This window comes from Gopherus evgoodei, chromosome 2 (genome assembly GCF_007399415.2).
Source record: "Gopherus evgoodei ecotype Sinaloan lineage chromosome 2, rGopEvg1_v1.p, whole genome shotgun sequence".
Lineage (NCBI taxonomy): Eukaryota > Metazoa > Chordata > Testudines > Testudinidae > Gopherus > Gopherus evgoodei.
Genome location: NC_044323.1, coordinates 229,315,075 through 229,342,413, shown reverse-complemented (window position 1 = coordinate 229,342,413; position 27,339 = coordinate 229,315,075). Strand labels below are relative to the sequence as shown.

Sequence of the window (27,339 nt, the reverse complement as noted above, 5' to 3'; positions counted from 1 at the left end):
TGAACAAACTCCAGCTTTATTGTGGTTTCCTACAACATGGCTTCTTCAACCTCAGGGCTTGACAGTTACCCTGGAAGTGTTCCTTCCAAACAGTTCTCTCCAGGAAACAATATGAGGACTGAAAAGCATTTGCAAGCACTTTTGCATTGTTAGAGGAAGCATCCCTCTCCCTCCCATTCCCACCTCCCCAGCTAAAACTCTGAACTACTGGGAATGAGTAAGCAAAAGTCTAGTGCCACACCACAAACAGAAGGGGAAAAAAAGAGGGAAAACAGGGGGCAGCCTAAGGGAGCCTAATCTGGAGTAGCAGCCAGAAGGGACTGAGATCCCCACCACCTCTCCCCCTGGCTGGGAACTGGTGGAGAGGGAGGGCCTGTGCCCCTCCTATCCTTCCCTTGGCCTCTTATGAGATCCTGAAAGACTGCAAGGGGATGACAAACTGTGGCTTGGCTGTCAAGTCCCCAGAGGGCCCAGGAGAGCTGTCTCCAGGCTCGGTGAGACTGTTTCGGTTTGGCCTGACTGGCCCCCAAGCTCGCTACAAAGTGGTAGAGAATGTGGGCAACATGAAAAAGAAGAGTGGTGAGCAAAAGATGGATTTGGGCAAGATGTTGAAAAAGGAGATGGACCAGCAGAAACAATGGCAGCATCAGACCCAGTTGCTCCTGGCTGCTCAGCAACAGCAGCAAGCCTGCCAGAAGCAGCAACAACTCATCAGGGAACTAGCAGCTCAGCAAACAGACCAACAGCACCAACTGGTGCAGCAGATGGCCATAGGGTTTCACCCCCAGGGTACCCTGGGCAATTTGGCAGCAGGTGGCTCCAAGGCCTCCACGGAAGTTAACAAATATGGGGTTGTGGGATGCCCCAAAGGTGTTCCTAATAACCTTTGAAAGGGTGGCTAAGGCAGCTCGCTGGCCCACAGAGAGCTGGGCCACTCTGCTAGTGCCCTACTTGACAGGAGCCGCCCAGGCCGCGCATCGGGGGTCTCAACATGATGACTGAATAAGACTACTCTTGAAGTAAGGCACTCATCCCAAATGCCTTTGATACTTCCACAAAGACATACTGCCAGCAATTTCAGGGGGAAAAGGCTCACACCTGGAGCATGACAGCAGGGGGCAGCCCAATGCCTAAAGGAATATTGCTGGTAATGGCTCCAGACCCACAAAAAGTTGAGAGCCTAAGTAGCTGAAATAATTGTCCTAAAACAGTTCATACAGATTTTCCCTTGGGGAGGAGGGAAGTGGATGAGCATCACCATCCTGAAACTGTCTCTGAGGCCATAACCTTGGCAGAGAATTACCAGCTACCCACAAGGCCCATGGTGGAGACCCCTTGGGCCAGTCCAGTGCCACCTCACCAACCCAGGCAATGGAAGGGGGAGAGAGTGAGAGGGGGCACAAAAGGACAGGGCTACCTGGGCCCAGCAAAGATAGGATGCAGATCAAGCATGACAGGTGGGAATGCACCTCTGCCAGGACCAGGAATTAAGAAGTGTGGAAGACCAGGGAGCAGCCCCTTCCCAAAGCTGGCAGGAGTGGCAGGACTCAGATGGGAACCCCCTTGGCAAGAGGGGCTTGTTCTGCATGGGGGCAGCCAGGACACTTCCACCATGACTACCTGTAGTTGACTGCCTCCACAACCAACTAAGACTGGCAAAATCCAGGGCTCATAATAGAGTGCCAATGAAAATATTAGTGGCTGTACAGGTCAATGGTATGGCGGCACAAGAACTGATTGACTTGGGTACTGCAAGACGCTGATGAGGACAAATATGAGGGGACATGAAACAGTTCCCACAGGCACCATCTGTTTGCAATGCATCCAGGGGGGATACATGCCCTTGCCCTACAAAGAAGATGCAGCAGAGGGTGCAGGAACACAATGATGAAATCTGTCAGGGGGTAGCCCCAAACCTGGCATAACTGGGGATATTCAGGTGAGACTGGAAGTTTTCTACAGATCTGATGGGATCCAAAGACAGTGAGGGACAGACAACGATGCCAAAAACAGAGAGATGGCAGAGCTGCAAGACTTAGTAGGCAAAGATGAGGAGGAAGACCCAGGAGAAGGAACATTGTCCACCATGAATGATGCCTCGACTGGGGCAGGATGGCTCTCTCCAAGGGGGCCAAACAACAGGAGAAATTACATGAGCCTGCAGTAACCAACGTATTTTCAGACAACATGGATTTTGCTGAAATACAATGAAATAACTCAACGTTGGGACAAGCCTCCATACAGCTCATCTGGGTCAATGCTGAGGTGGTAGAAACTCGATTCCTGAAAAAATGGCTTCACTTCAAGCTAGAGGGAGAGACAATATATAGAACAGAGAAGGACCACCAAGCAGGAGGATGTTATAATGCAACTGATTGTCCCAAAGCACCACTGCAGGGAAATACTATGCCTTGCACATACCATACCATGTTGGGAACACCTGAGTCATGAAAAAATTCTCGATTGAGTTTCACTTAATTTCTATTGGCCAGGCATCCACCAGGAGGTACAAGAGTACTGCGTGCTTCCTGCCCATAATGACAGTGGGCAAGTCAAGGGAAGGTACCCTAGACCCTGTAACACCCTCTCCACAATAGGGTCCCCATTTCAGACCCCTTGGACAAGAGTGCAGTTGGATTCCAGTGCATGCTAGTCACCATTAGACTATGCCACGCAATACCATGCCACTCTGTTCCACAAAGGCAAAAGCCCTTGCCTCAGAGCTCATGAAAGTGTTGGCCCAGGTGGGGATCCCACAGGAAATAATCACAGATCAGGGCACCAATTTCATGTCCCAACTTATGAGTTAACTGTGTAGCCTGTTGAAGTCCATGTATCATCCACAATCTGACAGGCTGCTAGAGAGATTTAATAACACCTAGAAAAATATGCTGTGGAAGTTCATGGCCTTGGAACCTCGCCACTGGGACCAATTACTCCTAGCACTCCTGTTCACCATCATCAAAGTCTCTCAGGCATCAACAGAATTCTCCCCATTCAAATTACTATGCTGGAGATAGACAAGGGGAATACTAGACCTCCTTTGGGAGATGTGGGAGGAACAAAGTTTCAAGCCCACAAACTTGGTACAGTATGTGCTAAGGCTGAGAGAGAAATTAAAGATCTTTGGACAAGCTTTTGAGAGAAAAATCTAACCAAGGCACAACAGGAGCAAACACAAAACAAGGGAACCGATGTCCAGTGGTTCCAATCAGAGCACTAGGTGTTACTCCTGCTTCCTACCCTGGAATCCAAAGTATTTGCTAGATGACAAGGTCCCTCTGAAGTAATCAGATGAATTGTGGCAGTAAATTATGCACCATGTCAACCTGCTAAAGTCCTGAATTTATCAATAAGGGCTCCTGGTATTGTCATTTCCTCCAGAACTGGAACGAAAGCCCCAGGCTCCTGTAGCTCCCACCTCCAACAAAGTCATGGTGGAAGACCTACAGATGGAGCAAAAACAGCAGGTCCAAAAACTGGCCTAGTCCTTCTTGGTGATCTTTTCTACAGTTTCAGGACAGACTCATCTAATGTTCCTTTACACACAGATAGAAACTGGGGAAAAGGTGAGAGAACTTTTGATCATTGTTGAGGCACAAGTGGGAAACTGTACAGAAGGAACTGCAAGCTGTATTTGGCTTTGGGATGGTTGGAGAGTCCCATAAAAATGGCAAAACCCTATAGTGTTGGTACCTAAATAGGGTGGGCCCACCAGAATCTGCATAGACTTCCAGCAGGTGAGTGTGGTATCCAAATTCGACACCTACCTGATGCCAACAGTTGATGAACTGTTAGAGAAATTGGGGGCTGCCAGGTATATAACCATCCTCAACCTAACCAGGGGCTACTGACAGATCCCTAGGACTTTGGAATCCTGAGAAAAGATGACTTTCTACATGTTGTTTGATCTGTACCAATTTAAGACGATGCCATTTGGTACACAAGGCATGGCAGTCACCTTCCAAAGGCTGATGGGCAAGGTTCATTGGTCTCACAATTAGAACACAACTGCATAAATAGATGACATAGTCATCTATAGCAAGTCCAGGAATGAGCATTTAAAACATGTCACAGTGATCTTGCAGGCCCTCAGAAGAACTAAACTTACAGCTAAGCCTGATAAGTGCCACCCAGCTAATAGAGAGATGAGGTACCTAGGGTATACACTGGAGAGGGGGCATCTGTGCCCCTTAGCAGGAGAGGTCCAAGCTGTAGCAGAATGCCCTGAACCCACCACAAAGAGACAAGTACAATGCTTCTTAGGACTGAAATACTATTATAGATAATTTATTCCAGATCTCACCACGATTGCAGCCCTGTTGACAAACCTGGTGAAAGACACAACCTCCAAGAAGCTCCAGTTGTCTCGGGACTGTGCCACAGACTTCAAGAAATTTAACTACACCTCTGCCCTGATACAATGCGGTCCACGGGAGACAAAAAATCTCACTGTGTTATAGGTGAGACCATGTTATATCGAACTTGCTTTGGCCTCCCCCGTTCATTGTTCCCTGACTGCCCCCTCCAGAGACCCAACCCAAATCACCCTCAGAACCCCACTCCCTACCCAACCCTCCTGCTCCCTGTCCCGAATGCTCTGACCCCTATCCACACACCCCGCTCCCTGACAGGCACTCACCGGCAGCAGCAGGAAGCAGAGCAATATGGCCCCAGCCCACTCCGCCACCTCCCAGCCACGGCACTCCACTTCCCACCACTGTTGAGTGCCGGGAGGTTGGGGAAAGAACGCCTCCCGCGCTCACCTGCAGTGGGAAGCAGAGAGACATGGCCCCAGCCTGCTCTGCTTTCCTTGCCCAGCCATGTCGCTAGGGGGTGGGGAGGTGTTGGGGAAAGGTCCCACACTCACCTGCGGTGGGAAGCGGAGCGCTGCGACTCGGAGCTGGCGGAGTAGAGCGGGCTGGGGCCGGGCTACTCCACTTCCACTGCTGCCGGTGAGTCCGAGTGGGATCCCATTCCCCAAGCGACACAGCTGGGGCTGGGGCAAGGGTAGTGGAGCAGGATGCTTCTGGGCCTCCGCTAATCTCCTGGGCCACTCTTGGACGCAGTGCCCCCAAAATTGCCCCCCCACAGCTCCTGCCTCCTAGATCTGGGCTTTACCACATTGTATGTGAACCTGTGTTACATCGGCGCACGTTATATTGGGCTAGAGGTGTATTAGCTGACTGTCCTGTTCCACCCAATTTTTCCAACCCTTCATCCTGCAGACAGATGCCTCAGATGTTGATCTGGGGGCTGTGTTGCCCCAAGGGGTAAAGGGAGAAGAACACCCAATCCTTTACCTCAATCAGAAATTGTTCCCCCCCGGAAGTGGCATACTCAGTAACAAAGAAGGAGTCCTTGGCAATAAAATGAGCCATTGCAGCATTCTTCTCTTGCTTATGGGGACAATCATTCCATCCCACGACGGATCACGCATCCCTCAGGTGGCTGAATGCCACAAAAGACCATAACCTGCAGATTATGCACTGGTACCTCTCACTACAGCTATACAATTTTGAAGTATTGCATTGAGCAGCATGTGACCAAATGAACATGAACTTCTTTACATGGGAATTTCATCCACGCTGACCAGCCCTGCAGCACTCGGCCTGAGGGGGAAGGTGTGTGATGGGGTTTACAGCCCACACTAAGGTAAAAAGAGTGGTGGAGCCATGCCCCAAACAGATGGGAAAACATGAAAGGTTGGGAGCAGCCAGGGGAGCTGATGGAGTGGCAGTCAGAAAGGACTGAGCTCCCTTGCCTCTCTCTCTATGGGCTCAGGGCTTGGCTATCCTTCTCTCTTCCCCTGGCCTCCTGAGAGATGCCAGAGGATTCTGAGGAGTCGATGATCTCTGGGTTGGCCATTGGGCCCCCAGATTGCCCATAAGAACCACCTTAAGGCTCAGAGAGACTGTTTGGCCATTGCCTGATCACTAGACTGCTGGCCACTAAGTGAAGTCCACTACACGTCCTCAAAATCCATTGGCAGTGAAAGACAATCCAATTAAATTGGTATCTTTATGCCATAGCTGTTTTCCTGGGATCTTGTAACTCTCCAATCTGAAGCTCCAACAATAGCATTCAAATTTCTTTTTGAAATTGAGGTGGGACCTGTAACAGACTCATCAGTGAGCTGCACTATCACATATGAACTATTAAATATTTACAATACAATGGTGCCCAGAGGCTCCATTATATGAGATGCTGTATTAACATACATGAATACAGTTCCTGTCTCAAAAGCTTTTGAAATCCAAGGCCTCAATCCCATAAGCTATTCTGCAGAAGTGGACTTGTGTATCTTCACAGATCCCCAGTGACTTCAGTCAGTCACTGCGCAGGCATATGGTAGCACCAATACAGAACTCATTGGTGAAGCTGGGATTTCATATCACTTTACATTTTAGGCCCCAACAGAAATTAAGACAACATACCACATCCTTTGCTTCTGTTAATTTGTTGTTTGAGAAACATGCAATCATTAACCAGTCCTGGGCATTTTAAAAACTTTTCCTTTAGACTTCTTAATTAGATCAGCACAGAGTTTTTGGCTAAACTTTCTTGTATGTTACTCGTATCTTTATTACACCTTCTTTAAAATGGCTGCATATGACAGAGCTTAGTACACAAATGAAAGGAGCAGTGTATGAAAGAGACCTTTTCCATACACTAAAACATGTTACAAACAAATTGTGTTCATCATATCTGTACTGGCTTATGCTGCTGACCACAACTTGGCCATCAATGTCTCATCCAACTTGACCTGGTCACAACCATGTTCAAACTTAAATTCTGTACCACAGACAAGTCCAGAGAGAAACTAAACAACATTAAGTAAACAGGAAGAGGTGAAATTGGTTGATTATTTACATATACAGTTCTGAAAAGGACTCCAAGCCCCTGCTAAAACTAATATTTTTTAAAAAAATATAGAGTATATCTGTATGCCCAACTGGCCACATATATTTAAATCTTGTCTCCTACAGAAGTGCCTAAATTATTGAGGAATACAAGATTCACTGAAAGTTAACCAGATCTGTGTGCCTAAATCATTTAGATGCTTTTGAAAAATCCCACCCTAAATCAGTCACTAAAGTTAGTTTAAATTACTAACAATATTATATACTGAGTTTGCTGAGGGAACAAGGAATAACTTTTAATACATTTCACCAATACAATATAAAATGATAGTGTCTTCTGCCACAATCCGATTCAAATTTAGTGTACATAATACAAAAATATTTTAGGGATACAACTATACATCAAAAATACAACTTCAAATTACAGATATCTAACTTGGAATAATGTGGATCTGAAATTAATCCACAGCAGGATTAGGACTGAAATTCTATTCTAATCCCACGTGTCCACAAGGATCACCAAACAGCATGTGATCTTAGGCATAGTATATCTGCAATACATAAGAGGGATCTAGAGAATACCTGCCTTAAAGTGAAACGTTGTCGAGTGAGTGTCTGAGAAAAGCATCTTTAGCTAAAGAAATTGAGGATATGTCTTCACGAACACAAAAAAGTGCCCCCATCTTGTCAAACAAAACTAATCCACGCATTATGACATCCAGGCTCAATTACTGCAACTGCCATACCTGAGAACGAACACGACATTTGAAAAAATTCCAACTGCTAAAGAATGTGCCTGTTTGCATGCTAACCAATTCAAGTTGACACAATCACATTACCCCACAGTGCTGTAGACACTGTACTGGATTCCCATAGAACTCTGCATTAAATTTAAAGTCTGAACTGATCTTCAAAGCATCCAATGAAGATACCTCATGGACCACTTCTTTCTTCACAATCAGAACATACCAGGAAAACTGAAATCCTTCACAAACAATGGAATTTCAATAGTGGATGGGAAGATATGTTAGAGCAGGGTCAGAGCACTCTTTGCAGCTAACCCTTCACTATGGAACACTCTGTCGTAGTGTCAGAATGGCAACAAATCTCAACAGCATCAGGACATAATGTAAGACCCATCACTAAGTTACGCTCACTTGTTATTTCAGCGGATGATGCTGGGAGAAAATGAATCTCTTTACTGCATATTTAGGGATAGGAGAGGATAGGACGCACAAGTTGCTTTTAGACATTGGTATTTGAGTGGCTTACAAACACTTAAAAAAGTTAGCACAGTGATGAGTGCAGTACAGATGGAGCATGGCATCTGTTCACATCTGGAAGGTTTTCTTCGTAACCATAAAGATTATAATTTTTAAAAGTGAAATTCTAAAAAACTTGATGGGTAAGCCACTCCTCCACACATATACCTGGGAAAATTTAGTAAGTAGATTGTTCAAGCCTTGTATGTGGATGCATTGCTCTAAAGCAGGGGTTCTCAAACTGGGGGTCAGGAACCCTCAGGGGGGGTCGCAAGGTTATTACATGGGGGGCCACGAGCTATTAGCCTCCACCCCAAACCTCACTTCGCCGCCAACATTTATTATGGTGTTAAATATATTTAACAGTGTTTTTAATTTATAAGGGAGGTTGCACTCAGAGGTTTGCTACGTGAAAGGAGTCACCAGTACAAAAGTCTGAGAACCACTACTCTAAAGAATACTTTGTTATGCTACCCTGATTGTTACTGCTTGGTACGACACAACATGCTACAGACAGAAAGTTTCCTACCTTTAGATGAAAGTTGCTATTGCAGTACAGGTACCAGTTAAGAGAACAGATGTGGTAATCATACTAAAAGGGTGGGTATTGTCCTCTATAAGACAAAAGAAATGTTCAATTGTAAACTTTTAAATGATAAAAGAATATGCAGCTTGTTAAGTAGCTACAAGACTGAAGTCTTGGATCCTCCAGTGTCCCACTGTATAAGAAAACTACCAGAGGAAGACAGATACTATGTGCCTGGAGCTGGAAAAGCATGGAAGAAGAGTTCTCTAAAACCGTACTGCTCAAATTTATGCGAGGAGGAGGAAAGGGAAGGTTTATCTTTAAGGATATCCATCCCCTTTAAGTTCTCTGTTACAGCAGCAACCCTCCCTCATGCAAATCCTGCTCCACATCTCAAGCCAAGTGTGGGATCATTCAACAGGTACACAAGGAACTTGCTTCATTTTTAGTCCCTCATAGCCTGAGGATCTAGGATTCAGTCTTGAACTCTAGCCAGTTAGATGGAACTCCAGCAACTCCTAAGAGCCTAGAGCTATTTTGTTTTGTTTTCAGAGCAGAGCAAGAAGGCTCATATGGAGAAGTTCTACAGAAAATTTGGTACTTATAACCTTGGTATGGAATGCTTAAAAAAATAAAGTCTATGGGAAGTATATCAGTCTCTATTAATTTCCGTTTTGAGTAACCTCTGTCAAATGCTATTGGCTTCAGTTCTATAGGACTTTTCCATAAAGGCTCATTTTAAAATATGGAAAAGTCATTCTGCTAACTTTTTTTTTCCCAGCACTCGTAAGAAGGCATATAAAATTTAATTTTTATTTCTTTGACTAGGTTTACCCATAAAATATTGGCCAAATCCTGATCCCATTAAAGTCAACAGTAAAACTTCCACTCACAACAAAACCACAACTTAGTCCTCATATAGCTAGACTGAAAGGAGTGAAAGTCTGCAGTTTTCACCAACACAGAATACAAATCAAATGTTATTATTAGAATTGTTTAATGTCACTTTATATTTTCTCCATTATGTATTGCTGTTTTCTAATGAACCAGCTGTAATCCAACATTCTAAATGTTCACATGATGGAAGGATTTGTTTCCTATATCTGTATGATATGTACCTGATAATTCTTTTATTAGACACTGGGCTTCACATAGAATTATAGAACTGGAACGAACCTCAAGAGGTCATCTAGTCCAGTCCCCGGCACTCAAGGCAGGACTAAGTATTATCTCATCCCTGACGGGTGTTTGTCCAACCAGCTCTTAAAAATCCCCAATGATGGAGATTCCACAACCTCCCTAGACAATTTATTCACCCTGACAGTTAGGAAGTTTTTCCTAATGTCCAACCTAAACCACCCTTGCTGCAATTTAAGCCCACTGTTTCTTGTCCTATCCTCAGAGGTTAAGAACAACAATTTTTCTCCCTCCTCCTCCTTGTAACAACCTTTTATGTACTTCAAAAATGTTCTCTCTCCCCTCAGTCTTCTCTTCTCCAGACTAAACAAACCCAATTTTTTCTATCTTCCCTCATAGGCAGGGGCAGCTCCAGGCACCAGCGCAGCACGCTGTGAGGGCAGCAGTCAGGCAGCCAGTTCTGCAGGTGATCTGCTGGTCCCACAGCTTCGGCAGCAATTTGACAGTGGGTATGCAAAAGGCACAGGACCTGCAGATCACCCACAGAAATGCTGCCAAATCCACATGACCAGCGGATTGCCCACAGGCGTGCCACCAAAGGCCGCCTGACTTCCATGCTTGGGGCAGCAAAAAACATAGAGCCGCCCCTGCTCAAAGGTCATGTTTTGTAGACCTTCAATCATTTTTATTACTCTTCTCTGGACTCTCTCCAATTTGTCCACATCTTTCCTGAAATGTGGAGCCCAGAACTGGACACAATAATCCAGTTGAGGCCTCATCAGCACGGAGTAGAGCAGAAGAATTACTTCTCGTGTCTTGCTTACAATACTCCTGCTAATACATCCCAGAATGATGTTTGCTTTTTTTGCAACAGTGTTACACTGTTGACTCATATTTAGCTTGTAATCCACTATGACCCCCAGATCCTTTTCCGCAGTACTCCTTCCTAGGCAGTCACTTCCCATTTTGTATGTGTGCAACAGATTGTTCCTTCCTAAGTGGAGTACTTTGCATTTGTCCTTATTGAATTTCATCCTATTTACTTCAGTCCATTTCTCCAATTTGTCCAGATCATTTTGAATTTTAATCCTATCTTCCAAAGCCTTTGCAACCCCTCCCAGCTTGGTATCATCCGCAAACTTTGGGCATGGCTACACTGGGGAGTTGCAGCGCTGGTGATGGGGTTACAGCGCTGCAATTCACTCTGTGTCCACACTTGCAAAGCACGGCCAGCGCTGCAACTCCCTGGTTGCAGCGCAGGCTGTACACCTGGTTTGCTTGGGGTGTAGCGATTCCAGCGCTGGTCAAGTGTAGCCACCAAAAGCGCTGTTATTGGCCTCCCGAGTATTAGGAGGTATCCCAGAATTCCTGTCCACAACAAACAGGAAGAATGGCTGAACTCCGATCTCCCCGTAGCTACTTAGCTAAAAAACAAACACAGCTGCTCTTTGCTCTAGTGAGCAAGCGAGCAGAGGCAGGGGAATTGCTTTGGAATGTTCACAGCTGTTTGCTTGAGGAGGGGGGGGTAGTGTTGAGCAGCTGCTTATATGGTCTAAAGACTATTTAGGAGTGCATAATTTGCATTTAGTTAGTAAGAGAGGGGTGAATAAGAGACAGGTGGGGGAAAGGTCAATCATTTTAAAATGATTGAAGGTAGGCACAGTGTATCTTCCAGCCCTTAGAACTTGCAAGGCAGGGAGCTGAGAACAGTGTCAGCTCCAAAAATCCACTCTCTCTGTCTCCCCCACGCTCCCTGTCACACTCCACCCCACCCCACCCCCCTCTTTTGAAAAGCACGTTGCAGCCACTTGAACGCTGGGATAGCTGCCCACAATACACCACTCCCAACAGCGCTGCAAATGTGGCCACACTGCAGTGCTGGTAGCTGTCAGTGTGGCCACACTGCAGCGCTTTCCCTACACAGCTGTACGAACACAACTGTAACGCCCAGCGCTACACATCTCCAAGTGTAGCCATACCCTTTGTAAGTGCACTCTCTATGCCATTATCTACATCACTGATGAAGATATTGAACAGAACCAGACCCAGAACTGATCCCTGCAGGAGCCCACTCATTATGCTCTTCCAACATGACTGTGAACCACTAATTACTCATATGAGCAAGGATATACAGAATTATGGTCTTCTTTATTATTTTAAATGTTATTTATTTTAAAAGTCACTCTCAATCTGACATTGTGTCACATTTCAATGGGGAACAATTTTTTTATGGTCATTAGAAGATCCTAAAAATGAGGCTTACTATAGTGACAATTAAATAAACAGCATTACTAACAGGCTCTTAAGAGAAAAAGAATATTTCAGCTTCATGTCTGAATGATTTCACTCCATTAAGATGGCCAATATTTTCCCTAATTTATTTGGCGGAGGCTGAGGGGGAGGACTGCTGGAATAAAAAGTTTTAAAGCACAGAAAGAATCTGCACCAATTCTCCATTTATTAGCCACATACATGCAGAATCTCACTATTTGGATTCATATATTTAAAAGCAGATAATGTACCATTTCTAATGATGCAATTACCAGCAGCTGATGTTATTTAAAAATTAAAGGTAAAACTAATTATCTGGTAGTTAATCATGTTACCCAAATTACTGTTGGTATTATTATAAACTGTTTCATCCTGTATGAAGTTATCAGGCAAAATACAATTCACCAGCTGTGTAACAGTGTCACTTGCTTCTAGGGATGTAAGAGCAAACAAAAGTGTCATATGCTATAAGAATTCTCTCTGAAGGAAGAAGGAATACAGGTATTATTTTCTTTACCAAAAGATGATTTTGGACACTGAGTGCTTCGTCTAGTTACTAAAACAGGTTTTATTATTCCTAACTCAGATATGAACTTTTCAGAATCACTCACTGCTTTGAGCAAAGACCGACCAACTGAAAGAGTCAAAATGAGTGATCTAGAAGCATTTTTTTAAAGTATGAAATATTGAAGAAAATCTGTAGTTTGCAACTACCCACATTCTGATAGTGCTCCATATGAAAACAAAAATCTCCCTCTGTTTCTCCATAGAGCTCCTTTTCTGTCTTCTCCATTTGCCTATCAATTTGCAAGCCATCTTATACTGCTGGTCAGAATTTCTATGAGAGAGAATTATTGCCAGACAAATCAACCAGGTGTATATACTTTACCTGTAAATTAAAAGCATTTGATGTATTTTAAAAGATTTGCAAGGAATTTACAACGTGTTATTGGGAAATAATCTCATGTAGAGTCCTCCAGAGTTCTGTTTTGTCATCCATCCTGTTCAGTGCACATATAAAGCCAATCATGGGTGAGAATGAATTGTTTTGGGATGAAGTGTTATTATTTCTTTATTAATTACCATCAGTGTGTTTAACACTGTGCAAAAAACAGAAGGTATGAGTCCTGCCCCTAAAGATTTACATTCCAAATGTAGCTAATGATACTCAGCTGCACGTCTCTTTTTCTTCCTTGAATACAGACAGTGCACTATTTCTGCTTTTCCAGAGTCAGATCAAAACATGAATGAGATTGAGCTGGTTGAAGCCCAAATGGGAGAAGAAGGAGATTAGGCTGGTGGAACATCTAGTCAATTTGATATGGGATGTTCCTGTCCCCTTATGAGGAATATGCCTATCCTCTGTCAATGAGGTTTGCAATGTTGAGTTACTTATAGGCCAAGATACTCCTACTAGCTCAGGTAGCAACACTGGGTAACACTGTTTCCCCCTTTACTTTTGTAACTCTTTTCTCTGATTTCACCATAGTGATCCATGTCTGTGTCACCTCCTACAATACCACAATGTACTGGACTTGGAGCTATCAAAGGGTTTTGGGGTGCCTGCAGCACAGCTGCTCAGAGACGCAAATCAAATAGCAATTCGTGGTCCAAATAACAGGGGCGGATGTAGGTATTTTGCCGCCCCAAGCACGGCAGGCAGGCTGCCTTCGGCAGCTTGCCTTCGGGAGGTCCCCGGTCCCGTGGATTCGGCAGCACACCTGCGGGATGTCCGTCGAAGCCACGGGACCAGAAGACCCTCTGCAGGCATGCCGCCAAAGACAACCTGCCTGCCGCCCTCGCGGCGACCGGCAGAGAGCCCCCCGTGGCTTGCCACCCCAGGCACGCACTTGGCGTGCTGGTGCCTGGAGCCGCCCCTGCCAAATAAACCCAATGGCTTTTTGCCACAGTATTCACTGACACTAGAATGTGTCTCATTTTGCAGGTTCTCTGTTTACTTTGAGAGGGATGGATCTCTAATTTGCTTTGGATACAATATAAGAGGTTGTAAGAGATATATAAAGACCTATATGGTCTGGTTTTTGGCTGCTTCTCTCCCTGTCTGCCATCTCCACAGGAAATCAGCAAGGGTCTTCTGTTGATAGTCCTTATATTTTAATGGTAGGGACTGGATGCAAAGTCTTTCTGGAGAAGGGTCTCCAACTCTGAGGCTCATTCCCTCTGTTGATTTGACCTAGTCTCAATGTTTTGAATTGTATGGCCCGTCGGCTTACTCAGGTCTTTAACTAAGGTAGACAGATCAGAAGGGAGTGCTATTATTTTCCATTTGAGTGCAATTACTGTGGTGTCTAAATTGCTGGCCACTTTAACCAACATACGGACCTTAAATCTATTGTAATTCATAAATGAACCTACAATCTACGAAACAAGAGCAAGTTTTTATGAACTAGAAAGCAAATAAAAACAAAACACGCCACTTTTGCATCTATAGGCCAAATTAGAATCTATGTGTCTAGATGTTGGCATCTAGTATGTAAAGCTACTGTACAACCTTACTCAACTAAAATGCAGTATTAATAGCAAGTTACATTGTTAATTACTTAAGGATCACTGGCATAGAAGGGAACATTTTAAATCCTGGTTGAAGAAATGATTAAAAATATTTAACAAGTAATAAAGCTGCTGTTCGTGACATGGTAAAAAAAGACTTCTAAAGCCAATTACACTAAAGGTTTTCTTTGTAAGTTTTCCTTTTATCCAACTACTAATATTGTATGACCAAACAACAAAATAAACCAGATGCCTTCATTTCAGTTGGTTTATATTTGATATGTGGGAAGCGACATGGGCTGAGGCATGTGCTGGCCGCCGCTTCTCGCAGCCCCCATTGGCCTGGAACGGCGAACTGTGGCCAGTGGGAGCTGTGATCGCCTGAACTTGCAGACACTGCAGGTAAACAAACCATCCCGGCCCACCAGCAGATTTCCCTGATGGGCCGCATGCCAAAGGTTGCCGATCCCTATGCTATACTTTAAGCTGCCAAAGAGACCTGAGGCATGAAAGTGTCCTGAAACAGGGGTCTAGATGGTGGCTTAGTGGCATTTCTGAGGAGTCTCCAGTGGTACAGAGTGTGTCGGAGCAGCTGTTTTGAGCAGAACATTACTCTCTCAAACTCCTCTAGCAAAACCGTTTATTCAATGGGAGTTTTCATTAGAAAGTCTACAATGTGAATCTCATGAAGTTTCTTGCATCCTCACTAACATAACCTTTAATGACTGGTTTATCACAAGTGTAGACTGCATAATTTGCTACTAACAATTCCCCAAAAACCTGTGGTTTTTATTACTACTGCTACTTTCAAGGTATCCTTTTGAATTAAGTGATTTATACAAAAGTTCTATATCTGGCTCAATAACAAGATAAACAAACTAAAATGATGCACAAAATTATATATCACTATTAGAGATTATAATCTTTGCTAATAACAGGATATGAGGGGACTGTGCAGATCTTGACTATGCCAGATAAGAAGAGCCTAAAACCTTGGCATAAAAGAATCGAGTCATTTTGTATATACGAAACAATTTTAAACAAGTAATGCCTGGTCATACATTTGCTCTATACAACAAAAGGAGGTTCCCATCCTAATACTCCAATCATTAGGATTATACTTTATAAAAAGCTTATTGAAATTTTTTCTTCTTCTATATATATTCTCTACAAAAGAAGGTATTATGCACCAAGCAGATGTATTCTGAAAATGTTTAATGAACCCACCGGAAGTCCATCATTGCAACTCCAGAAAAGGAGACTGTTTACAATAGATCACAAAAAGCTACTCAATTGCTTTCAATTTAGCATATTATTTTAACAAACTGTACTTCATCGAGGACAAAGAACTGTATTACCACCACCTGCACTGTGCTTGCTAGCATTAATCAGCCTTTTCAACGAAGGAAGAGAGCTGACCTGATTTTCAAGCATTATGTTTCTAGGACGTTGCACTGAATAGGATGAAGTATTCCACAAAAATTAATCTCAGTGTCTAAGGAACAAGTTTTGTTTCTCATCACTAGAAATTCAGCTTAAAACAAGCAGTTCTATGCATCTGCTAGAAGCAGAAAAAAAGGGCATTCAGGTCCAGAGCAGTTATAATTAGGGAATAATATTAGGCAACCTATGTGTTAGAATGATTTTTTACAAAAAGGAAGTTGGTAAGCCATATGGCACCAATATTAATTCAGGTGCAAACGCAGTCAAATATTAAAAGGAAACAAAAGCTTAAAATTATTCCATAAATAAGACTACATAACATTTGTAAGTATACCAATTTATCATTAGTTCAATATATCATGGGTTGAAAGTATAACTATCATTTAGCTGTAGTTCAATGCTTGTATTTCATGTCTACCATAAATAAGAAGCTGTTATAAAGTGAAACAACTCCAAAACAATTATATGCTTATTTTTTTAAATCACTCTGATTCAAAACAGAGACTTGGTTCCCTTCAATCTGTAAACTGTTCACCTTGGACAACCCCTCTTCTCGATGGGACTATGCTAGAATCCTCAAAAGCTTGCACATGACAGGCGTAGATCTCTGCATGCTCCAGTTGAATAGTGTTAGCGACATGCTCAAAGCAAAATGTTTCTATGTGACTCCAAGCACAATAGGCTAGATCTCAGACAAGCTTAGCACATCTGGTACTAAGCTCATTTGCAAATTTTGCCATAGGTGTCTCAATGGGGGCTGCTCAGTATTGTGCATTTTTGAAAATTTGACCCAGTGTATTCTAACAGGAAAAGCAGCGCAGGAAAAAGACGAATGACTGCATCTGTGGGCTGCCTTTTCTATTTTGTACTTTTTTATGCATACTGGGGGCGGGGGGGACATCAATCAACTGTTACATTGGTGGTGCAATGTCTGTCTATCAACTGTATAATAGGGTCCAAAAAGAATGCCTCTGCAATAACCCTTACACTGTTGCCACAGTTCATGACAAACGCACCTGTATTCCCCCACCATGGTCCATCCAGGTCATCCATTCTAGGCTCCTGGCTCTTCAGCTGCCTCCTCTTTTTGGTAGAGACCCACATCTCTCTTCCTCCTGACCAAGGTTTTCCCAGGCTGCACAGTTCCCTGCTTACGTTGTGATATGACCAGAAATTCAGATTATCTAAATAGGCCAGCATCTGTGGTTTCCTCAGTCTCTGAAGGTATATGAACCATGTAGCAGCAGTTACAAGCCACGATACAAATCTTTCTGCCAACTAGACATGAAGCCATTGATCACTATCCATTGAGCCCAACAATCTAGCCAGATTTCTATCCACCTTATAGTCCATTCATCCAGCCCATACGTCTTTAACTTGCTGGCAAGAACAATACAGTGACTTTTATCCCAAGGCATGTTAATGGCTTTTCAGAACCACAACAGCAGCTACCCTTATCAACCAGTAGGGTAAATAACCTTTAAATTCTATATATGATGTTTAACATGCTACTGAATATACACTAATGTGACAAGGGACCCTTTACACTAAATGATAAAATAGAAAGTCACCTAATTGCCTTTTTGGAAGCCATTGTTGGATTTATAATAAAAAATATTAATAAATAATTAAAAAAAAAATTTAAAAATACCCGAAAGGATTCCTGGCTTTTGTCTGCTTTGTTTCCACGCAACTAGATGCCGTCAAGAGATGGAATTAAACAACCCTTCCTTTCCCTCTTTAGATTCCCCAATTCCTCCTCCCCTTTTTAAGAAAATAATATGTGCATAGTAGGAAAATCAAGGAAAAAATATTTTACAGTTGTCATTATGGGCATCTGTAAAATCCCTCTCTGACTTAACAACAAAAATAATGATTCAATATCTTCTTCCTTTACCATCTCCAGCCCACATCTATTCAATGCTTGCTCTTAGGATGCAACTTGAACTTTTTAATATATACCAACGTTCCTCCCATTTTTATGTACAAGTTTAATTAATGGTCCCATTCACAAATTCACTATTAATTCTATCAACTATCCTCATATGTTTCTCTCCTCTTACATTCCTCTTAGGGCAAGTCTACACAGGATTTTGGAGAGCGCCTTCCAGACTGGACCAGAGCTAGCATGGCCCAAGCTAGTGCTCTAAAAATAGCCGTACAGACAGTGCTTTGAAATTGCAGCTTGGGCTGAAGCTCAGACTCTGAAGCCTAGGCTCCAGCACAAGCCACAACTTCAGAGTGCTGTCTGTACAGCTATTTTGAAAGCACTAGTTCAAGCCACACTAGTCCGAGTCTGTCAACCTAGGCTGAGAGGCTTGCTCCAAAAATCACTGCGCAGACATACCCTCAGACGTTTCTTCTCACTCTCTAGTTTTCCCTCCTTCACCCATTCTCCATCTTTCACCTCATTCTTACCCCCTCTCTTCAGTCTCTCTCATTTCCTTCCATTTCTCTTCTCCATCACTCCTCCTCTGTCTGCACTCAAACTCACTATACATCCCAACCTTATTCTTCTCACCATGCACACACACTCTTCCTTAGAGTATATCTATGCTACAAGTTCTACAGTGGCACAGCTGTCACTGTAACACTGCAGGGTAGAGATGGAAGAGATTTTTCTGTTGCTTTAATAAATACTCCCCCTCGGGGGTGGTAGCTAGATCAACGGAATAATTCTTCTGTCAACCTCACACTGTCTTCCACAGGGCTCAATTTGGTTTAACTATGTCTCTCAGGACTGTGAATTTTTCACACTCCTGAGCAATACAGTTCATTTGACCTAACTTTTAGGTGGAGACCATGTCTTAGTTTGTAAACTGCAATATCAAGGACCCTCTTGTTTTCTCTTGACTGAGATTAAGAAGACTTTGGATATATATTCACTGACCAGGACAAGCTTAAAAATTTCCTCACAGTTATAAATGCAGTTTTTCAAACTCTCCAATTATAAAAGCAAATTAATAAAGTGATATTGTAGATAAAAGACAGGATGAGGAGTGAGATCTAAATTACATACTATGCTTTGCAACAGATATTGTTTGAGTTTGGGTTTAACTAGTATTTTTAATACTTCAGCAATACTTACCTACCTTACACAAGTGTTGTCTATTAATATTTGACACTTTAGAATTCTAAAATGAAAGTCGCTAAAGTCACATAATTTTTAATAATAATATTTTAACAATAAGCAATATACTCATATAAAGCAGAGACAGGAGTAAATGAAAACACACAATAAATGAATACTAAATGCTACTAAGACATCCACTACAATTTTTCTTGAGATTCTTAAATTATCCTCTTGACTGCTTATCACAGTCTCTTTACACTTCTTTCCTAAAAGGAACACAGATATTTTAAGTTTGCTACAGCTCCTCTTGAAAGAAAGCATGCATTTAAAGTGACCATTAAAAATCTGGACTATCATATCTTAGATTAACTATGCCTGGGTGCTTTGCAAGGGCATTACTTCCCAAGAAAAGTATACATATGCTTTATCAATTAAAAACCTTAACTGGCATAAAGCAATTTCAAGAGCACTGATGTTGCTCTGATACATAAAACATTACCCAAAATGTCTTACTTTCTTAATGATTCTTCCAAAAATCTGTCCACATTATTGACATCCATTTTCCTTCTGTTTTAAACATTCATCTTTGAAATTCAAAAGCCGAGTTTACAGTCTTAAAGCCCAACCCTGCAAGGTGTACCAGGTGGGTGCCTAAACAGAGGCACAATTCATTTGACTAGGTCACATCTGGGGCCTTAGACTCAAATATATCTGCTAAATTGCTTTATTAAATGGTCCATATGTAATTTTGTCGTCATCCTTCTTGGCTGCACTTAAAGTCTGTCTGTAACAGCAGCTTAGCAGGCTGGTGCCAGGATGCATCCATTGTTTGTCTGGTCTTGCTTTCTTTGGTCAGAGTGAATTTTAGTGCTTTGGCCCTCTGGTCAAAGCAAAAGTCTGCTCGTTCCAGAATAACAAAGGTCCCAAGCACAGAATTAAAATACATCAGTGGTTTTCCTAGGACTACAGCATTCACACCTGTTATAATTTAAGGCTTCACTACCAACCTTCACCCATCATCCGGCTAAAGAGTTATTTAGCCCTCCCTAAAACAACAAACATCTTTTTTCTTAGGTCCCTTACTGCCAGGCTCACAAATCCTGGGTCACATGGATTTCCACACTACCACTCTAGGTTGCACTCAAGGGGGTGAGAGGGCATGTCCTTTCTCTGCTACAGGCTCCAGCCCAGGACCCTAAACATGAATGCCTTTCCCCTATAACTTCCATCATTGCACTATGTCTTCCCCCGGTCCCTTCCAAAACGACTTGCTTCTTATTCATACCTAAAGGGACATGGGAGCAGCAAACAGGCCCTAGGTGGCAGATCCTACTCCGCAGACAAACAAGACCATTGCAAAAGGAACTCTTAGAATAAGTAAAGCGACTAACACGGACACCCCTCTGATACTTAGAATAAGAAGTGGCATGTGATTAGGAAGAGGTAATAGGTGTTGATAGATGTCCACAAAGAGGAAGAATAATCCTTTGATGTATCAAGGGGTTCAAGTCATTCATTCTGACCTCCATCCTAGATTTCTCCATTTGTGTGTTTTCTTAGTTGTCTGTGTTCGTTTGTGGTTAGTTTTTAGTTACATTTCTCCTTTTCCCCCATATGAAAAGCTAAAACAACACAGTAGCCATCAGTGTAAATAAATACTCACTCTTACTCATCCTCATCACGTGACAGGAGTATTACTTTTTATAACCCCAACCCATTTCAAGAGAATAGACATGGGGGAGGGAGGGGATGAATGGAGGGGAGAGTTCATTCAATTACCAGCATGCCTACGTGTCCCATCATTACTACAGAATTGTTTCCTGTTTCTGTTGTTCAAGGGGTGGTGTTAAGGGAGCAGGGTTAAGGTTGTTTGGTTTATCTGTAGTGTTCATTTCTTTACTTTCAGACATTTACATGTAATCTTAATTCTGAATTTCCAGTTTGTGTTTAGGAAAATTACAACATATATTTAAGGGGTTTTTTTTATTATTATTAAGCAATCTATATATACCTACAACCTTAACTGTAGTTTACGCAGTTATTTTATCTTGGAAATTGTCTTGGGTTTTTTTTGTCAGTTTAGTCATTACTTTAAATGAGACTTCAGTCATCTCCCCAATGTGGAATACCAAAATATACTTTCAGAAAAAGAGTCACATTACTTTTTTTTCTTCCTCCTAGGAATGTTCTCACATTGAAAGTTTCTAATAACAATCTGAGATTTCACATTCCCACCATGTCAGGAGTCCACAAGGACAGACACTGAAAATGTTGGTACTAACTTTAAAAACTAAAGAAGAAAGAAAGAAAAAAAGTAATATCAAAAGATACAAGGCAGTAAATTATGGAGAATTATCTGCACATGGAATTGGAAATAACTATGGTGTACTTAGGGTTTGTCTACATCTAATGTGCACCACTTTAACTATGCCGATATTGTTAAAACAGAACAACCTTCCCAGTTTGGACACAGTTTATACTGATCCACTGCAGCTATTCCATAAGAGAAAGTGGAAGTCACTTTTATACCAGTGTAACTATACCCACATCGGGATTTTTAGTGGTATAACTATTTTGGTAACAACAAAAACAAAACCCCACACATCTAAAAGTTATCGGGTTACGGGTAGGCTAGGCCTTACAATCATTTTGTCATACTGAAAAAGTATGGCCTTTCATATGAACATGGACCACATTATCAACTCTTGTGAAAAAATCCACCAGAGGAGAAAGTTACAAATATTCCACATGGCTGAGTACATAGGAAACCAGAGCCCTCTGGAGAGGGATCAGCAGCTGCATGGAAGAGGCAGGGGCCATGGTTGCTTAAGTGCATGGTATAAAAGCATCTCTGTAAAAGCCCTACAGAGGAGGATCTCAGGACATCCACTCTAGAGAGCCTGTCCCTTCATTTCCCCATGATCACCACCACCACAGTTAGCTCAGTTGCCACTGAAACCTCCTGCGGCACCTGCCTGTTACCTCCAAAGACTGTTAAACCCTGAAGAAGAAGTTAACATTGAAACACAAAACAATAACGTGTGACAAATTGCCATGTAATTTAGGGCCTTTTTGACTGGGATCATGCCATGATGAGTTGCTGTTCTGAGTTAAATCTCAACCACAGCTCTCATGACCACGGGCATATGACAAAAATTGTTGCCTCAGAAAGGGCTGTTAGTAATTGTTAAGAATGCTGCATAGCCACATCTCTGTAACCCCTTCCAGATATCACATTTTCTGCACTGATAAGACAGAATCATGCAATGCTGATGCTTAACTTTAGTTACAGTAGTCCCATGAATAGATGCCTAAGTGCTTATTGGAGCGAAGCTTTAATCACTCTGTGCAACAGAGGAGGTTGCCGGATACTTTGCAAGTTTCAGAAAAAAACAATTCACCACAGAGTTAGTCTAACAGTGCAAATGACACACTAATTCTTTACTCCACAAACATATTTTAATACATTTCGGATAGGGCTGTCAATTAATCACAGTTAATTCAAGCAATTAACTCAAAACAAATTAACTCAATTAAAGAAATTAATTGTGATTAATCGCAGCTTTAATTGCACTGTTAAACAATAATAGAATGCCAATTTAAATTCATTATAAATATTTGTGGATTTTTTCTACATTTTCAAATATATTGATTTCAATTACAACACAGAATACGAAGTACACAATGCTCACTTCATCTCATTTTTATGACAAATATTTGCCCTGTAAAAAAGATAAACAAAAGAAATAGTATTTTTCAATTCACCTCATACAAGTACTGTAGTGCAATCTCTTTATCTTGAAAGTTCAATTTACAAACGTAGATTTTTTTTATATAGATAACTGCACTCTAAAAGAAAACAATGTAAAACTTTAGAGCCTACAAGTTCACTCAGTCCTACTTCTTATTCAGTCAATAACTAAGACAAATAAGCTTGTTTACACTTAGGGGAGATAATGCTGCCCACTTCTTATTTACAAGGTCACCTGAAAGCGAGAACAGGCATTCACAAGACACTTTTGTAGCTGGCTTTCCAAGGTATTTATGTGCCAGATAGTCTGAACATTTGTATGCTCCTTCATGATTTGACCACCATTCCAGAGGACGTGCTTCCATGCTGATGACGCTTGTTAAAATAAGAATGTGTCAGTTAAATGTGTGACTGAACTCCTTGGGGTAGAATTGTATGTCTCCTGTTCTGTTCTACCTGCATTCTGCCAAATATTTCATGTTATAGCAGTCTCAGATGATGACCCAGCACATGATCATTTTAAGAACACTTTCACAGCAGATGTGACAAAATGCAAAGAAGATACCAATATGAGATTTCTAAAAACAGCTACCAACGTTTAAGAATCTGAAATGCCTTCCAAAATCTGAGGGGGGTGAGGTGTGGAACATACTGTCAGAAGTCTTCCAAGAGCAACACTCCAATTCGGAAACTACAGAATCCGAACTACCAAAAAAGAAAATCAACCTTCTGTAGATAGCATCTGATTCAGATGATGAAAATGAACATGCATCAGTCCACACTGCTTTGGATCGTTATTGAGCAGAACCTGACATCCACATGAAAGCATGACCTCTGGAATGTGGTCAAAGCATGACGGGGCATACTAATGTTTAGCACTAAGGAATAGATTAAATTGATCTTTTTAGAGCATTTAAAAATAAGCGAGGTACTTAGTCTAAGTCTACATACGCACAAAGCAGTGCACCTACATCATCTATTACTAAGAACATGCAACAGATTTTGTATGTAGGACAAGAAGTGATATAACATTTTTGTAACAAATTAACATTTATACTTTTATAGCACCAGCCCTATCAGCAGGGCCGGCGCTACTATTTAGGCAGGCTAGGCAATCGCCTATGGCGCCAGAATAATTGGTGGGCACCGTTTTGCCGGAGGGGGCGGCAGGTGGCTCCACTGGAGCTGCCGCAGTGGTGCCTGCGGAGGGTCCGTTGGTCCGCGGCTCCAGTGAAGCTGCCGCAGTCGTGCCTGCGGACGGTCGGCTCCTCGCATGGCTCCAGTGGACCTCCCGCAGGCACCATTGCGGAAGCTCCATCGGAGCCGTGGAGCACCGGACCCTCCGCAGGCACCACTGCGGCAGCTCCAGGGGAGCCGCGGGACCAGCGTGCGCGGCAGCAAAATTGCCGTCCGCCTAGGGTGCTCAAACCCCTAGTGCTGGTCCTGCCTATCAGCCATATTCTACAAATGAACATTTAGCAACAATATGTTAGAAAAGGTAAGGTTATAGACATTTTACAGATGAGGAAACTGAGGCTCAAAACTTAAATTACTTTCCCAAGGTCACCCAGGAAATCTATGAAAGAGTTAGGAATACAAACTATTTTTAAAACCAATAACTAAGTTATAAAAGAATTACATTCCCAGATCTTTTAAAGGTATGTCAGGTCTTTTAGGCAAGAAAATTAACACGGTCATTTTAAGTACAAGGGATAATTGCATATAATGAAGCAAAAGCAGCTATCAGCTTCAGTATGTCTGAATTAACATAAGTGTGATCAATTTATCTTAAACACTGAGATAACAGGGATCAACATGCAAATTACATGAATTTTCATGTTAAGTAAAACTTGCAAAGTTAAGTGCTTAAATGCATATACTTTTCAGATTCTGTAACATAATTTCTTATTGTACATTCTATTTGCTTAGACTAGGTTTTTGAAAGACTTCATTCCTTCACAGACCATCTCCTCACCCTACAAGGGATCACATATTAGGTCATATGACACATCACTACCTTTCCAACGATGTAAAACAAATTGACTTCACTGAACTCTGAGCAATGGCTCTGAGCAAGTATTTTCTAAGAGAAATATAATCTATATCACAATAATAGCAGGAAAGGGAATATAGAAAAATACCCCAGTGCATTTTATTTTGGATAAGTCTTCTCTCTTCCCTCGCCTAAAGTTTCCTTCAGAGTCAAATCCTCTCTTGAAATAAAACCTGTCAGGGGTCCTTAAAAAACCAGCCACAAGACAGGCCTAATTACATGTAATGTTGTGACAGATGTGTACCAGATTCTGAACAGGGCACAAACCTGACCCACAGGAAGAAGCCTTGTACTTTGCCCTGCATCACAGAGAAAGAGAATTAGACAAGGAAGGAAGTCCACACTTCTTTCTGAGTCAGAAAAACACATCCGAAGGGTTAAACAGCTACTCTCGGTTTCTGTCTCCTAGGCCACGTGTTTTCCCTGGACATTAATGAGGAATTTAGGAATAACCAAACCACTTTATTTCTGAGCAGTTTTATGCTGAAGAAAGCAAATTAAAAAAAAGAGTTGGGGGACTTGTCCTGTTACTAGAACTACAATAACTTGCTCTTAAGTAAAAAGAACTAATACAAATTTGGCACTGCAATTTGTGTCTATGCAGAGAGGCAGCTGGGCTTTCCAACAACAGGGCTATCCCACATTATTGCATCTTATTCTGGGAAGTGAACTGTGCACTACTGAGACACACAACCTTTTCACTTCTCTTTGTCACTTCCCCCGCCCGCAACCCACCACTGCTGCTTAGGCACTGATCCTGCAAACACTGAGGAACGTGAGTATATTGAAACATTCCTTAAAGGGCAACAGTGGCATTAAAATCAAAGGCACGGAGAAAAACTGTCAGCGCTCAAGGGTTCGAGACTTCCAGCAGCAACCTCCCAACTAGGCACCAGGACCCTGCTGAGTGCATCTGCCCTGTTAAGTTTAGTATCAGCTATCAAACCCCTCCAGCATCAAACATCTAAGCCTGCAAGGAAAATCCTTCCGAAAGCCTCGTGCGTCCAACCTCTTCATCACAACTTTCCCCTCGCTCTTCGCAGCTACAAGGCTGCGGGCTCCAGCGACACACACACAAAACCACCCAATCCCTCCTCCCTTTAAAAGCAGCTTTCCGCTTCCCGAGCTGCTGGGGAAACTTCCACCTCCTGCTGTCACAACTCCAGACCCAGCGAGCCCGAACCAGAGCCTACATCACAGGAGGAAAGGGGGACACACGGGGCGCGGGGCGGAGAAACACCCCGGGGCCCACAGATGTTCTGAATCGTGTAGAATATGCTGCTACCCCCAGAAACGAGCTCCGGGAAGCCCAGTCTCCGTGCAAAGCTATTACACTGGGGGCAGGCAGCGGGAGCTGCAGCTGCTTGGGACAACAATAAGCGCGTGCAGCCCCGGCGCTGCCTCCCCGCGGCTCCCGGCTCGCAGACCTGCCTCCCGCGCGGCGCCCTTACCTTCCCTGCCGGCCTCTCGCGGGCGCCTCTACTCTGGGGGGTTGCGCGCAGCGCAGGCAGGGGGCAGCCGGCCTCCAGCGGGGAAGCAGCCGCCGAAAGGAGGAGGAGAGCAGCGAGCCGCGCGGCTGGCAGGCGCCTCCCGTGCAGGCAGCGCTTCCTCCCGGCACTGAATGAAACTCTCCCGGGCGCTGTTGCTGCTGCTGGCGGCGGGGGGAGGCAGAGCGCAGCCGGGTTCTTCCCACTGCCTCCACGCGCGGAGGGGAGCGGAGCTGCGGGCCCGCCCGTGCTCCGCGCCTCCCAGTGCCTCACTCGCACGCCCGCCCTCGGCTGCGCCCGCCTCCCGGCCTTTGCCTAGGGTGAGCGACCGCTCGGGAGACGGCGGCTCCGCACGTCTGGCGGCGCAGTGCAATGGTTTGGTCCACGCTGAAATGGGGAGGGACTGGAGGGGATGCTTCACACACAATGGGCTGAAGCGGCTGGGAGCCTCAGTCGAGCCAGCGGGTAAGGCTGGGCTCTGCAACCCAGAGACGGGCAAAGAGTCACTAGCCCTGCTGGGCAGCCCAGGCTGGGGTCAGGGCTGGTGCGGGGCTTCTCTAGCGGCAGACACACTCTGCATGCAAATATACACACCGACACACACACATATTCACTCCCGGGCTGCTGTTAGGCACGCTCTTGTGACGCTGGAGTGGAAGCTGATTAGCAGCCCGTTGCCAGTACTAGCCTGCGATGATATGAGAACGGCTGCATCCATTTTAATATTATTTGCATTATATAAAAGAGTAACAGTGATAAAAATAATAGATAATATCCTGGCCCCATTACAGAAGGAGTTGTGTTATTGGCGTCAATGGGGCCAGGATTTCTGAAAGATCTTTGAAAGTAGGGGGTGGGCCAGGATTTCACCCAATAGATCCTTGAAAGTGGGCTCCAGAAAACTTACTTCACCATAAAACTATATGGTTTTGATGAAATGCCATTAAGTTAAGATGAGATCC

The 27,339-nt window shown here is 43.3% G+C and overlaps 1 protein-coding gene across 1 annotated transcript in view; it reads right to left on the bottom strand.

Annotated features, from left to right (window-relative positions):
• The window catches only part of FAM110B (family with sequence similarity 110 member B), a 180,867-nt gene extending 154,454 nt beyond the window's left edge, over positions 1-26,413 (bottom strand). Inside the window, exon 1 of the mRNA XM_030553137.1 lies at positions 26,342-26,413. The gene's annotated coding sequence lies outside the window, so the exon portion shown is untranslated. The remainder of the gene's footprint in view (positions 1-26,341) is intronic.
• Between the last annotated feature and the right edge of the window lie 926 nt (positions 26,414-27,339).